General features: G+C 49.7%; 1 protein-coding gene across 4 annotated transcripts in view; it reads left to right on the top strand.

Moving 5' to 3' along the window:
• Positions 1-3,651: 3,651 nt before the first annotated feature.
• The window catches only part of MYT1L (myelin transcription factor 1 like), a 416,618-nt gene continuing 409,136 nt past the window's right edge, over positions 3,652-11,133 (top strand). For 3 of the 4 annotated variants that reach the window (XM_073001026.2, XM_078389001.1, XM_073001007.2), the window contains exon 1: positions 3,652-3,897. The gene's annotated coding sequence lies outside the window, so the exon portion shown is untranslated. Of the gene's footprint in view, positions 3,898-5,595; positions 5,663-11,133 lie in introns of those variants that run through there. The other variant, XM_078388952.1, reaches the window with a different exon arrangement.

Here is an 11,133-nt window from a genome sequence, read left to right as displayed (position 1 = left end):
CTTTCGTGATCTGTTCCAATCTGAATGCAGTTTGACAAAGGCTACACTTTTGCTATTTTTTTTCTGTTGTCACTTTATTGACGAGGAATGGTAGATAGGATGCCTACTAGGCTCTGGCTTCCTTTGGTTGAAGGATGATATTGTGCAGGGAGTGGCATGCAGCTTGATGGGCTTCAGAAGAATGGCCTTTCCAATAAAGGTGCACTCAGTTTCCCGGGTGGTGGTGGTGGCAAAGAGGTCCTTGGCCTCCTAAATGTGTTTGCTATTATAATACACACAGATACGTTGTGTTGTAACAGGACATGACATGCACGTTGTTTCAGTTTTCCATAATGAAAGGGTAGAAAAAATGCAATGAGGTTTACAGAGAAGCTGTCCGTGAGATGGCTTATGGGACTAGTTTGATCAAATAGGTTCATGGAAGAACCCCTACCAAGAGGTCTGGTTGGCCCAGGCACGAGTCAGGCTAGTAGTCCATGTGGTGCCCTTCCTGATTGGTTCAGATACCTCTCAGGTGGGGGTAGGGTTCCCCAGATTTCCTAGTGAGTGCTGTGTCCTGGATTTGAACCTGAAGACTCTTTATATGGATGCTCTTAACTACCTAGGGACTTCTATCCTTGTGCAGTCACTTTGCATTGTTCTGATGGAAGGATGTGTCTGCATATGCGTGTCTATATTGCTGTGACTTTATTCTCTCCCTCTCTCCCTTTCTCTCTAGGCAAGAGGCTTGCCTCATCACTATCTCTCAGTGGGTTGTTTGGCACAGTTTCGAGGGCTGCTGGGATGTGGCTGCCAGTTTTAACCCATTTTTTTTCTGTGTTACGTGTTTTTCCCATATCCTTCCAGCCTGAGCATGTAAAAAAACCTGCCAGCATAGCGACAGCAGTGGCACATAAGAGGAATGTCGTTGCAAGAAACTGAAAAGTCCTGGATACATGAATATTGCAAACATGGTGTGTTTGAAATTTAAGCCCTGGCTGTGATTCAATTGCAACACACTCTGTTCTGTGAATGCAATGCTTCCTCTAATATAGAATCTATAAATCTGTTTGAAAAACCCTTGCTTCCTGAGAAATTTAAGGTTCAAGAACAGATAAGCACTTATGAATATAATTCAAGTGAATGGTTTTGGGTCAATCCCCACAAATTGGCTGTCCCCTTGAAAATTCACTCAGCAAAATAATTGTGTAATTGGTTATCTTGTAACCATGACCAAACCATTGAACAGAAGAGTTTTCCAGTGTGTGAAGATACCTTCAGAAGACCATGTCTTCTAAGCACAATGTGATAAGATGCTGAAACAGAATAACTGTGTGAATCAAAGCAGATGAATTTGGAAGTCTTTGTTCCAGGACCAGTTGCTAACAGTTCGCAGCTGTCTTTCTGGGCGTATTTAAAACTGTATTTTTTGTTTTCTGAAAGGCTAATCTTCCCCTAGGTTCCAGATCCTAAAATTTAATTCGCTCCATATGCTGGGGAGGAAGACGAAACAACCAGTTTAGGAACATTAAGAATACCTGTGAGGAAGTGGGGGGGGGGGCGGGACAAAACCCACATTTTTCTAGTGGCAAAATGTGACTATAATTTCCACCCAGCAAAATCCCTATACTGAAAGAGAGAGAGAGATTTAATATATAATATATATATATATATATATATATATACACACACCAAAACCACTGGTTCCCCAACAGATGAATAGGAATTCCACTTTTATTGTGTGGCAACCACCCAGCCTCCTTGCCTGCAGTCGACGCAAAATGGCGCCGGCGCCCAACAGCCTTCCTTTTTGCCGCGAGTGGGAAGGAAAGCTGGGGCTAAGCAGGTAAGGGGGCTGGAAGGCCACCAGCCCCGGCAGTAGTTCTGCCTGGAGTAAGACAAGAGTGCGAAGGGCAGCCGGCAGAGTAGGAAGGAAGCAGCAACAACGGAACGACAAATCCGAAATTCCCCGCAATGGAGGGACGCCTGGGCTCCGCGCGGCGGACGAGCTGGGGCTCCCGGGGCCTCTCGGAAGACGAGCGGCCGGGCCTCGTAGGGTGGCGGCCCCTCTACCACTTCCCATCCGCCTTCCTCTCCTCATCCCGCCCCCCCCCGAAAAAAAGGCTGGATTTGTTCGTGCAAGAGAGGCAGAGGCGCGCGTGGGGGGTGGGGGTGGGGGCGCTTGCATAAGAAGGAAAAGCGGGGATGCGTGCGCTGCCCTTGCAAGATGGCCCCGTGGTTTGGTTCAGGCATTTCCCGAGACAGTCCTGCTGCTCTCCAGCACCAGGCGGGCGTCCTTTTCCCCCATCATCTCTGCAATGAGATGCAGAAGTGGCTGGCTGGCTGGCTGCCCGCGGGGGCGGGGGGACGAGAAAGGCTTCCCTGGAGCCAGACTGAGGCGAGGGCGGGAGCTGCCAATATCCCGGAGCTGAAGTGCACTGATGGGGCTGGCGGGGGAAGAGGGAGAGAGGGAGAGAGAGAGGGAGGGGTGTGCGAGGCGTCGTGGTGCTGCAGTCCGGCTGCGGAGACCCGGGCAGCTGCCTCCGTCAGGAGCGCTGCGAGCGACGGGGGGAGCCGGGCGATGATGTGTCCAGACCGACGTCAAACCCCGGGGCTTGCGGAAGCCTGGCCAGCCTTCGGGTGCTGACGCGGCCCGGGGGTGGGGTGGGGGGGCCGGAACCAACCTTCACGCCCACCTAGCCCGCCCCACCCCCGACAACTCGACGTGCCACCGTCAAAAGGGAGCGTTGCTGAAATGCCGTCAGTGACAGGCTCCTCCGTTGCAGACGCTGCCGCTTGCCAAAGAGAAAGGCGCGGCGGCGGGGGGGGGGGGGCGGGAAGGAGGCTGGCCTGAAACGCCCGCGGCACTGGCTATAGCAGAGGGAGGGGGGCCCAGGGGCCATGCGGGGAGGGACGAAGTCTGAAAGAACCCAAGGGGAACTCAATGTGAATCGCTGTTTGTCCGGCAAGCAGACAGGCGGCCGGCCTCCTCCCCCCACGGCGACCTAAAAAGACGAGCCGGAGGTTGCTCGGCTTAAAAAGGGAAATAATAATTCTGCGCCGGCTTCATCCTTCGCGATGCACGACGTCGACTGCTGTGGAAAAATCCCCTCCGTTAATTGCGATCATCCTCGCGGAAGCCGTGGACGGGCGGGGGAAGGATCCTGCCTTCCGCGCTGACGCCACGCGGCGGGGGCTCCTCGGCTGCAGCCGGACGCCGAGGCAAAAGCAGCCTCCTGGAGGCAGGGCAATGCGAGCGATCCTTTTAGGTTGAATGAGTGCATGAATAAATAAATGTTTTTCAAAAATAAAACGGGAAGCGGACTGCGAGTGATTCTTAGTCCGGTTGCTCCGCCGAACATCAGCCGGGGAAAGGGGCCCGCCACGGCGCCGAGAGAGAGGCGCTCTGTCTGCCCCGGACGGTTTGGGGGGGGCGAGGAGGGGGCCGAGGCTGCGTGTGCCCGCGCCTGTGGTTGCACTTAAGCGCACGGAGAAGCGCGGGGAGCCCCCCCCCCGGCGGGTCCCTTGCCACACACTGTCGCGCTGCTGGGTGGGTGCAGAGCCCCCCACCACACACACACACAGGGCCAGCCTCTAGGAAAACTGGGGGGGGGGCGAACCGTAGGCGCCCAGGGCCGGCACATTTATGGCAAGACCCACGGCTGGCACCTCGGAAGGGCGGCTGGCAGCAGCCGGTACCCGCAACCGGACAGGCGCTCTCCCATCATCCGCCCTGGGAAACATTTCGGGAAAGAACGAGAATCAGGCACCCGAAGGCTGGTGTTCGGTACAGAGCACACACGGAAGCAGCCAAACACAGCGAATTAAAGCAAAACAAAAAAAAAATGTTCTCTGCCACCGACAAAAATGCAGACCGGTGCCCCTCCTCTTCGCACCGCCGCCTTCTCATCCAATGAGGTACCTGGGTTTTAGGACATCCCTGGGTTTTTCCCCCCTCATCCTATATGCTTAAATAGGGACACGCACGCCCACCCCGAGAGTGTCGCAGTAGCAAAAAAGCCTTTGCAATTAGAGGCGGCGGTTTGCGGGGATGCATCAGCGGGCTCGGGGGGGGGGGAAGCGCCTTTCCCGCCGCTGCGCAAGCGCTGAAGCCCGGTTCCAGCGCCCCCCCCATCCTGGGCGGAGGGAGAGGCCAATCCTCGGGGGGGGGCCTCCCGCTCGCTGGGGTCTCTTCCCGGAGCTGCGTGTCCCGGCGAGCAATAATTTCTGCCTGCCTGTACTGTACATATGCCGGCGCGCGGCTTCAGCCCGAAAAGAAAAGCTGGCCTTTTTCACTATCACGCCTTGCCAGCCTGGCAGAATGTAGATGGGAACAATACACAATTAAGGGGCGGAGGGGTGGGGGTGGGAGAGGGAAGGAAAGGAAAGGAAATCAAGGCCATTATGTGGGGGCAGGCGGGAGGGGGGGGGAAAGAGGCTTGGTGATGGCGAAGTCCTTTATTTTTTTTTTTAAAAAAATGTTTTAAAGGCGGGGAGAGGAAAGGAAAAGCAGGAAGCCATGATTCGCAAGCGCTCTGTGGAGCGGACTGGCTGCCTTGCTCGCCGCCGCCCGGCTTGGTCCTTTCCCGGTCCGCCCAGCCATGCATGCCTGGCCATTCCCCGTTTCATCCGTCTGCCCAGGGCGGCGGGGGCTGCTTCGTTTTGCAGACCGCCTGCAAGCTGGCTGGCCGCGCCTCCCCCCCCCCCCCCGGAGCCAAGGTGGAAGCCGGAGGCATCAATGCGCCCCTCGGCTTCAGAGACCGGGGGGGGGGGCGGCAGGGGGACCAGAGCTGGCGGCTCCAGCCAGCAAGGGACGCCCCCCCCGTCTGCTCCCAACACCGTTTCCAAATCACAGCAGCATCTCTTGAGTTTGTTGTTTCGAAAAAGGGAAGGGGCGCGCGGGCGCGTGTGGGATCCCGTACGGGAAAGATCCACGGCTCCCAAATAATTAAATAAAGCACAATTAGAAGGGGGGGTAGAGGGGAGAGCTCGGATCCAACCCTTTGTCTCTGAACTCGCGGGAATGGCCCGTCACCCGCCCCGTCTCCTGGCATGTGTTGTCTTTCTTTCTTCCTACCTGATAACGAGTTGGGGGGGTGGGCTACCTGATTTAGCCGGAGACTTTGATTTGTGGGATTGACAACCTTATTATGCAGCGAGGCTTATTATTGATATTATTCCCTTCTCGGTTGCCATGACCACCTTGTGAGAGACATTCAATTTTCTCTCTTCCATCATCATTATCTATGAGGCCATCTGTTGTGGAAAATGAATTCAGCCTCATTTGCATGACTGATAAGCAATTTTTTTTATCTATTTAACAGAAGGTCATATGCCGGGGATTTGGAGCTGGTGAGGGGGGGAAAGAGGAGGAGGGAAGTGCGGGGGGGTGAGGAGGCGGCGGCGGCGGAGGGAAAGCTGATCGAGAGAACGAGTGGGAGTGCGTGCATCAGGGGTGTATGTGCCAGTGAAACAGATCCCTTAGGCCTGGGAGCCTTTCGTTCTGAATTTGTCATCCCTGCCAGGCAGACACCCCCTCCCACCTCCCCAAAGCTTGCACACTGAAGAGAATGAGAGACACAGAGAGAGAGAGAGAGAGAGAGAGAGAGAGAGAGAGAGAAACCTGGCTTTCCCCGCAGTCTCTTCACAGCCCCTCCCCCTCCGGTTTCTGCACTAAATGGTGGTGGGTGTATTTTTTTTCAATCCTCGCAGCGTGTGTGTCCCACCCCCACCCCCAGTATTTCGCGAAGGGAAAACCGTGTGTGTGTGTATGTTGGGGGGGGGGGAGGAACCTTCCCAGAGCTTTCTGCGGCACGCTTCCAGTTCATCCTACTTCTCGTCCATTTCAAGTTGCAGCGACCTCAGGCTTATGTAATTCCCCCCCCCCCTTCCATAATCGAGCTGAGATTTCACATGTTTCCTTCGTGACGATAAATGCAGGTCGTGGATTGTGGTCGACTGGGGATTGATTCTCGGAGATAGTTCAGGAGAAGGGGGTTCATTTTGCCTCGTTCGCTCTCTGCGGCTTCCATTGTTTGCTTCCACCACCCACACCGTCTCCTCGCAAGTCGAGCAGCGTATGTGCCACGCTGCCAATGCTGCATGGGAGGCTGGCACAACCTAAAGGAATATGGTAGTGACCTCTCCCGTGGACATGCACAGCGTGGCATTGCATGCACGAGGCATGTTGCTGATATAAAGTTATTGCATGCTATACACTCCTTGCTTGCTAATTGTGCCGGAGACTTCACAGATACCCATAGATTACAGTACTTGAATATTGTACTACAGTTCATTAGAGTGAGAGCTAGAAGCATTTCAACTACAAGGCTAGGTTCGCATTTTGCAATATATTCTTAACCAGTTTGGTGGACATAAAAGGAACTGCTCCATGGTAAATGGTCCACAGCTTATGTTTTTATACTCAAACTCATATACTGTATCTTAAAACCCTGGTGACAAAAGAATTAATAATGTGCATGTGATGCAACAAGTTAAGGAAACAAATGTATATATGCCAATTCCAAAGGCTAGATACTGTCACTATTTGTGTGAGAAACGGAGAATATTCGTGCTGTATGAACGTTAACCCTTGTTAACTTGATATTTCTATTCTACAAGCTTCAGCCTTAGAATGGTTGAGAGCTGGCAGTGTTTTATGAAGAATGTCAGACATGGGCGATAAATATTGTAAGAGTTTGGTACAGAACATTTTGAGTGAAGGGAGCTCACTTAAATTATAGAAGGCATTAATACCAAAATGATGCTCTTGCTGAACCTGTTATTGATATGAAAAAGATTAAATGTCATAAAACATATGGACTTGCACTTTACTTCCCATAATCCAGTCCTGATATTCAGTTGTACATATTATACATCACACATGTGTGTGTGTGTGTGTGTGTGTGTGTGTGTGTACTACAAAGACCTTGATCCAATTTAGATATATTAAGCTAAATCCAATCTTAATCCTATTTAGATGGGACTACCTGAAATCAACAGTATTTAAGTTACTCTTGATTAGGAAATCCCATTCATTTCATTTTTTACTTATAGGACTAATGTTGAATTTAACTAATTTATGGGTAAGAATCAATTAATCATAATGACTAATGAGTTCCATTGATTTCAGTGGGTTTAATTCAAGTATGACTTCTTTGGATCCAGCACATCACTAACTTAAGTCACACTGATTTCAGTCAGTCTAATCCCAGTATGACTGTGTTTGGACCCAGTCAACATAATTATATTTTTTTTAAAAGCCACTATTAGTAGTCCTCAGGTCAACTTCACTGGGGAGATAATGTCTCTGAACTAACCTAAATAAAGAACTATTACTACAACTAGCAAACACTGAACCATTAAGAAACCCTGTTTTACATTGTTGGTTGGTCGAACCATTAAAAAAAGTGTAAATCTCACCTCTCCTTGGTATCTGTCACAGTGATGATATCGTTTGGGAATGTGACTCACACTATCTCATTTAATCAGTGTGCTCGCTGTGCAATTCTATAATGTCTCCTTAGTAGTAAGTCTCATGAACTCAAAGGGACTTACTCCCTTGTGAGATACCCAATGGATTTCCAGCAGATTGAGTGAGGTGGCGCAAAAATATATACAGTACAGTATTCCTGGTTTCCTCAACAGACATCGACTTATCCTGTCTTGGCAAGTCGAGGGCTTGCTCGATTTAAAAGCAAAGCACAACAAAACACCATGCAGTTTAGTACCCCACTCACTTTTAGTTATAAGGAAGCTCTATAGCCTTGAGAAGGGAGGGGGGAATAAAATATATTTTTAAAACTTGCATGTAACCACTTCCCCCATTACAAAAGAAATAATACACTTGATTCTCTATCCCTGCCCCCACAAAAGTTAATTACCAAGCTTGGTTGGATTCCTCCTTGCCACCCTGACATTTGACTGCTGCTAATTCACTGATTAATCTCATTAATGTGATTATGGTGGGATTTGGACTTGGCTGCCATTGTTCTGCAGACAGCGTTATTCAGCCCGAGTCCTTGCCACCTCATTCAGTTTTTCTGTGCGTTTTCCAAAGGTGGTTTGAGCGAGCTGCATTGTGAAAGCGGCGTCTTCTTTCAGCACCAGGAGCTGTCCATGGCTGATAGCAATTACTGTGAGCCCCAACTTCCGCTCCGTTCACAGGCAAATTGGAAAAGAACTCGCTTTCATAATCGTAACGGCACCGCTACAAAGAGCAGATTAAGGGGAGCAAAATCGGTATGTTTTGTGTATACTATGCAGATGCTTGAAGAGGGGAAAAAATACGTTATTTTCGGTCCTTAAAGGTTTTCTGGCTTGCTTCCGCCCCCCCCCCGCCCCCTTTTAGCCTGTACAAGACTGCGTTGGTAATACTCCGGGCCGGTCTTATACCTCCACCCATAATTTCAGGACCAGCTCGTTCGCCATAATAGTCTTTTCCTTCACCTATTGCCCTTCTTCAGACAAGCCCATGCTGAACAGATATTACTCCTCTCTCCGCTTTGTGTATGAATATTTGGGCTCTTAATTCTTCACCATTCCTTTTATCTTTAAGCCGGCACAGCAGCTGCTGCCTTCGGCTCCACCCGCACTTACACGGAAGCCCCTCCGTTGCTAGGACTGCCTCCCTCGCCAAACAGGCACCTTGATTTAATCTGAGAGCTTCCCTTTAAATGAACGTTTCAAGTGAAGGGAAAAATAATCACAGAGATTGTCTTCTTTGAGATGTCGCTTCCTTTGCATTGTGTGGAGCTAACATGCCATCAACATCCTCCTGAACGAAGTGCAAAGGAATATTGTTTAATATTGTGCACAGCGTCCGCGCATGAGCAACTGAGCTGTCTTCGGTTTGACTTTATTATTATTTGAAGCTACATTGTTATCATGAGATGCGGCTACTGCGCATGTGCACTAACTTTTCCATTCTGTTTTGAATATTCTTTATGTTCTTCCGGAAACGTGCCGCTTAGCTGAAAACGTCGACTTATCATTAGACTCTATTGTGTTCAGAGTTTTCTCTGAATTGGAGGGAGTTATCTCAGGCAATTAGGCACGTTTATTCGCTCCTTCTTCCTCTTCGACTGGCAAGTCTTTTAAAGATGCGTTTCTGAAGGCGTCCTTGGCTTCCAAGGGAATTGGCTTAGCGTCGAGCGGAGTTGAAGGTGTGAATGCTCTGTAAAATAATCTGGGCCTCTGCGCTATTCAGCATGCGCAATTGACATAGTTAAGGCCGAGTACTCTTAGTCGACCGATCCGTAGACACCTTGTTCAAGTTGCCGATCGGTCCCCCTACAAGGTTTACTGGGCATCGTGTACCATGGGACTGACTTACTAGTAACCGTTCATGGGATTGCAGTATTTGGGCTGTAGGTACAAATGCACAGAGAGGGCGGGTAGTGGAGGATGATCCATTGTTTGAAGAGAATATTGCTAGAAAAAGTTGGGGCAAGAAAGATTTGTGTACAGGCAGTGGTTCCCAATCTTGGGTATCCCAGGTGTTCTTGGACTGCAATTCCCAGAAGCCTCCACCACCAGCTGTGCTGGCTGGGGTTTCGGGGAGTGGCAGTCCAAGACCACCTGTGTTCCCCAAGGTTGGGAACCACTGGTGTAGAGCAGATTCGTTTGTGGTGGCACCGACCGTAAAGTATCTTGTTTAATGAAGACCGTTCCTAGCAAGGCATTTCCAGACGACATCCTGGCCGGGGTGAACTCGCGTCTGGGGCTGTGAGTTGTATGTCTGGGTGTGTTGGTTTCCTCCCCACCGCCGTTTATTTTAAAGTTCAGCCCCTCTGCTATTCCAGCCAGTTAAAATAGATGACATGTTACGTTTTGTAGGGTGAACGAGGGCTGACTTGAATGGAGCAAACTGCCTTAGCTCCCTCTGTGTGTGTGTGTGTCAGAGAGAAAGCATTGACTTCTCATTATAAATGCTTAATGCGTGAGTCGCACGTGTCTCCCCTCCCCCTCCCGCCCCAATTTCCGCCGGTAGATGATGGGGATTGCTGCAGAGAGTCGGCCGGGAAACGGGGAGAAGGGAATCCAAAGAGCACCCGGCGCTATCCTAACCAAAGAGTGTGTGGAGAGAGCAGAGGACTGCAACATTTACTGTTGTCCAAATACCTCCCTTGTCTGGGTTTCCTACCTTAAAGTCCCAACTGAATTCAAGGCGATATTTTCCTCCTAATAAATCGCCGGGATGTCAGACTCACATACCCTTAGCACACCGCCCCGCTCTACACCCCAAATTCAAGAATAGGTTGTTGGTTGTTGTTTTTCAGTGAAACTCTCCTCTCGAACAAATGCACGTCAGATTAAAACAGATTTGGTATACTCGATATCTCTTTGTTTCACTCCATCCTATCATGCTCAGAATTATAGTGGCTCAAGTTGTTGTTTTCCCACACAGTGAAATCTGTTCAGGAGAGTCTAATCCGCGTTAGCTCTTGAGTTAACACAGGTTATCAACGTACCTCCAGTAAACAAGTTCCCATATCAAAGAAGTTATTATAGGGTGTGTAAAGATAGTGTATCTGCGTCTCTGTCCCTTCAGAGAGGTGACTGATAGAGATGCAGACATACTGGAGGAACGATGAAGTATGAAAGACACAGTGGCTGAAATCGAGTAGTCATCTGGAAGTAGAGGAGGCCCACTGAATCAATGGAACTGACAGAGGAGTTGACTCAACAGATCTGCACTGATTCAATGGGCCTACTCTAGATGTAAATTACTACTGGATTCCAGCCAGTTACTCTATGTGTTTTGAGGTTCTTGTCCTGCATTCCTCCTGCTGATAGTTGCCTTAGGAAAGGAGTGTAACGTTTTAGTGAGCCAGAAATGTTTTAATTGAATAAAAAGAAGAGTTACCACAATTCATAGAAAAACTGGAGACTATTCAATTGTTGGTTGGCTAATATTTTTTCCCCTCTCTGTCCATTCTTTCAATAACTGGGACAAGACATCAAATGAATAACAGTAAAAACAATACCGTAGAAGGACACTGGCTGCCATTCACAAGCCACTCACATCTCTACCCTCTACGCATGTCTGTTCAGAAGTATGTGCCACAGTTATCTGAGTCCCAGAAAAGTGGGTCCAGGATTTGCAACCTTGGCTCTGTTTCTTTGCTTTTAACTACTAAATTCCTTTAAACC

This window comes from Pogona vitticeps, chromosome 1, assembly GCF_051106095.1.
Source record: "Pogona vitticeps strain Pit_001003342236 chromosome 1, PviZW2.1, whole genome shotgun sequence".
Classification (NCBI taxonomy): domain Eukaryota; kingdom Metazoa; phylum Chordata; class Lepidosauria; order Squamata; family Agamidae; genus Pogona; species Pogona vitticeps.
This window is presented reverse-complemented; position numbering and strand designations above follow the sequence as displayed.